The sequence below is a fragment of the Zeus faber genome, assembly GCF_960531495.2.
Source record: "Zeus faber genome assembly, contig: SCAFFOLD_30, whole genome shotgun sequence".
Lineage (NCBI taxonomy): Eukaryota > Metazoa > Chordata > Actinopteri > Zeiformes > Zeidae > Zeus > Zeus faber.
Window position 1 is genome coordinate 691683 of NW_028293038.1, and position 4664 is coordinate 696346.

The window sequence follows — 4664 nt, forward strand, 5'->3', positions numbered from 1 at the left end:
GCCACAGGAGTTGCAGTTGGAACTGATTGATCTCGAATGTGACACTGTCTTAAAGGAGTTCAACTCTCTTGAGTTTTATGCATCATTAAGCGCAGCCAAATTTCCAAACATCCAGAAGATGGCACAGAGGATGCTGGTGTTGTTTGGCTCTACGTATGTGTGTGAACAGACTTTTAGTGTGATGAACACCAACAAAGCACCCCACAGATCCCAGTTGAGTGATGAACACCTCAGATCTGTTCTGAGAATTGCCACAACAAAATTAACACCAGACTTGTATGCACTGGCAAAAATGGGTGAATAACAACACTGTTCCCACTAAAAGGTAAGTGTATTAACACTGTAATGCTTTTTTTCTGTTTATGTTTGATATGTATGCATCTTGTGCTGACCCGGCCCGTCTGTCAAATTTTAAAAGTCAATGTGGCCCCTGAGCCAAAAAGTTTGCCCACCAGGGTTAGAACATGGATTTTGGGGGCAAATTAAACAATTAACTGAATTTTTCTATCTCATCATTTGATCAAGACACTGTGAAACCAGCCGTAAAGAAAATGTCTGTTTATTTTAATATGTATGTTATATACCACAATAACTGTACATGTTTATAACAACCATCTTGTTCTAACCTGTAGGCAGCACGTTAAAGAGCAGTACAGTGATCCGCAAAGGAGCGTTCCCTTAGGAACACCAGGATACGTGCCTCGGCTTGCACACCCGACAGCTGAGATCAACATCATGGCCCCCAAGCTCAGTGAAGTCAGGCAAGTCATGAAGAAGGCAAGGTCCTCTTCAGCAACTGACCCAAGGTACTAGAGCTGCTATGGTACCTAATGAGAACTGCCTGGAGAAAGCAACTCATTCCATCCGAGTGGCAGAGAGCGGTAACAGTCTTCATTCCCAAGGAAACAAACTCCAGAGATATTGGCCAATTCCGAAACATCGCCCTGCTGAATATAGAAGGAAAGATCTTCTTCTCAGTACTAGCCCGAAGGATGACCAACTACCTGCTAGAAAACGGCTATATCGACACCAACTGCCAGAAGGCAGGAGTCCCAGGTTTCCCAGGATGTGTAGAGCACTCCACGATGATCTGGGACCAGATCCAGAAGGCCAAGCAGGAGAAGATCGACCTGCATGTCATCTGGCTCGACCTTGCCAACCCGTATGGATCAATCCCACCTCAGCTGATCAACTACGCCATTGAATTCTTGCACATGCCCACCTGCATCAAGAACTTGGTAGCACAGTACCTCAGCGATCTGCAGATGTGCTTTTCCCTCGGGGATTTCACCACCGGTCACCACAGCGTGGGGTGTGCCATTTCTCCAATACTGTTTGTAGCAGCCTTTGAGATAATCCTCATCGGAGCAAGACAAATGGTTGGAGGGATCAAACTACCAACTGGTCAGAGGCTACCCCCACTGAGGAGCTACATGGATGACGTCACCAGCCTCCTTCAGACAGCAGAATGCACATCGAGACTACTGAGAAGGATGGATGAGTTGATGTCGTGGGCAAGAATGAAGATCAAGCCCTCCAAATCTCGTAGCCTGTCACTCAGAAGAGGAGTCAGAAATGACAGCACCATCTTTGTCGTTGGAGGAGGAAAAATCCCACCCTATCTGAGCAACCCATTAAAAGCCTGGGGAGGCAGTACACTGCATAGCTGTCTGATAAACAGATGGGGAAACCCGTCATGAAACAGCTCTCTGACGGCTTGACAAGGATCAACCAAAGCCAACATCCTGGGAAGTATAAGGTCTGGTGCTACCAGTTCACACTCTACAGGAGGGTAATGTGGCCCCTGAAAATGAGTGCAATCCCCTAATCGACCGCAAGTAAAATGGATGGAAAAGCTAATTCATTCATCTAAAAGTGGTTGGGGCTGCCACGGTGCCTATCTGAAACCGGTCTGTTCGGGAAGAACAAACTGCAGCTGCCACTGCAGTCCATAAGTTTGGTTCTCGAGCTAAGGGAGTCCACAGACCAGTCGGTAAGGAACACAAACGCCAAGGTTCCAACTGGCCATCAGTGGAATGCCCAAACCGAGGTTGACCAAGCTGTCGGTCGGCTGCAACACCGGGAGATAGTGGGCAGAGTCCACACGGGAAGAGCAGGGCTAGGATGGGGAGAGGTGCCACGCTTCTGGTCCAAGGTCAACCGTAAGGAGAGGAAGGAGATGGTGGTGGCAGAGGTGACGAGGATGGAGGAAGATCGCTCCAAGATCAAGGCTGTGTCGCAGGGCCGACAAGGAAGCTGGACAACCTGGGAGGGAGTTGTTAACCGGAACATCAGTTGGTCAGACCTGTGGAAGATTCCACAGGCAAGACTCAGCTTCCTCATTCGCTCAACCTGCGACACGCCTGTCCCTGTCCTAGGAACCTTCACCAGTGGTTTGGGAAAGAAGAATGCTGCTCACTCTGCAATGCCCCCAACGCAAGCCTCCAGCACATCTTATCAGGCTGCAAGATCGCGCTTTCACAGGGGCGCTACAGATGGCGCCATGACCAGGACCTGAGAAAGCTAGCCGATGTGCTGGAGGTGTGTCGACAGGGTAACAAAGAACCACCATCAGCAGAGGACCACACCAGCTTTGTCTCAGAAGGAGGGGTAAGGAGAAACACCAGGCCAACAGAAAAATCAAGGCCCTTCTCTCCCGACCAGGAGTGGAACATGAGGGTTGACCTCGACAGGCAGCTCCGGTTCCCCACAGAGATCATCACCACATCTCTCCGATCAGACATAGTTGTGTGGTCAACCAAGGCAGGATCTGTGCACCTCATCGAGCTCACAGTACCACTGGACGACGGGAATGAGGGCCGCCTCGAACGTAAGAAGGCCAAGTACTCAGAGCTGGCTGCTGATTGCCGGGAGGCTGGCTGGAAGGCTACCATCTACCCAGTGGAGGTGGGATGCCGAGGGTTTTTGGGGTTGTCAACCACACGCCTCTTGAGGGATGCAGAAGTGACCGGAGGTAGGCTAAAGAGGGCAACAAAGGACCTAGCAGAGGAGGCTGAGAAAGGGAGCTTTTGGCTCTGGCTGAGGAGGAAGGAGAGGTGATGGGGAAAGAACATCTAGCCCCAGACAACAGGGGAGGACAACTATCAGCTGCGGGGGGTGACCACCAGGAGACGTTCCAGAATTAAAGGAGCGAAACGTTGGTGAATGGTGGTTTCTGGCGGATGACCCTGCAGCTGACCCATGGGCACCGGAGGAGGTGTGATAGGCAGCAATGCCCAGCAAGCGATAACATCATCCTGTACGTTTACTAAATAATAATAATAATAATAATAATAAAAATAATGAGTATAATTATTATTTGTATCAATAATCAATAATCATGATTTACACTATTGTTAATTGGTTTGTATATTTTGTATACAAATTATTATTAATAAATATAGAATAATTCCCCTTTGCAATTTATTTTCAATTTCAACATTTCAGCCTGTGACCACAGCACCACTCGACCACACTTTGAATTATTAGATTTGAATTGTACATTTTGTCTTAATTCTCAAAATTCTGAGATGAATTGTTGAAATCTATTTTTTTTAATTTGACACTTTAATCATGTGTCTTTGTGTACGTTACACAGCAATCACTGGATCCGTGTATTTTATCCCCAAAGGTCAGCAGAGAAAACTGAGGAGACGTTTCTGCCGCAGCGCGAACGACTGCACGGGTTGAGTCTCTGCGGTTCTCATGATGCGTTTAAGTCCAAATCCCGCCTCGGTTCAGCCTCTATCGATTCCGCCTCCACAGAAAACTTTGTCAATCAGCCTGGAGAGAAGGAGCAATGGCAGAAGTTGCTCCAGCCACTGCGGCCAAAGCCCCAAGAAGAATGCCCCGCGTCCCAAGAAACGGGACCCAGCGTGAGAGAGATGGTCGTCAGAGCGGTGTCCGCTTCCAAGGAGCGCAGCGGCGTCTTTCTGGCCGCCGTCAAGAAGGCTCTGTCTGCCGAGGGCTACGATGTGGAGAACAACAACTCCCGTGTCGAGATGGCCGTCAAGGGCCTGGTGCTTAATGGAACTCTGGTCCAGGTCAAGGGGAGGGCGCCTCCGGGTCCTTCAAGATCCACAAGGTAGAGACCGAAAAGCCCGCTAAGAAAGCTGCCACTCCCAAAGCCAAGAAGCCCGCTGCCAGGAAGCCCTCTGCAGCCAAGAAGCCCAGCAAGAGTCCAGCTAAGAAAGCTCCAGCCGCCAAGAAGTCACCCAAGAGAGCCCCAAGAAGGCGGCCAAAAGCCCCAAGAAGCCACTTAAAAGCCAAGAAAGCAGTGAAGAAACCCTCTGCAGCCAAGTAGGCTCCAGTTAAGAAAGCTCCAGCTAAGAAGGCCGCTAAGCCCAAAGCAGCCAAGAAGACAGCTCCAAAGAAGAAATAAATTCATTTCATCCCGTTGGACCCACAAAGGCTCTTTTCAGAGCCTCCCACACCCTCATAAACAGCACGTATTAGACAACTATCGATGGAAAAAATGGCATTTTAGAAACAATAATCATAATAAATCCATATTCAAAAGAAAATAACACTCATTGTTGGCTCAACACTGATGTGGAGCCTGTACAGAGAATCATCTAGATAATTATAATATAATAATACTTGACAGTTATTATTCATAATAAACATATTCCACTGCTAATAAATAAAAATAATATCAATTATAT

General features: G+C 48.2%; 1 pseudogene across 1 annotated transcript; it reads left to right on the plus strand.

The window, feature by feature from the left end:
* Positions 1-3799: 3799 nt before the first annotated feature.
* On the plus strand, positions 3800-4381 carry LOC307247671 (histone H1-like; annotated as a pseudogene). Its single transcript has one exon. The product of its transcript is annotated as a histone H1-like (transcript).
* The last annotated feature ends 283 nt before the right edge of the window (positions 4382-4664 follow it).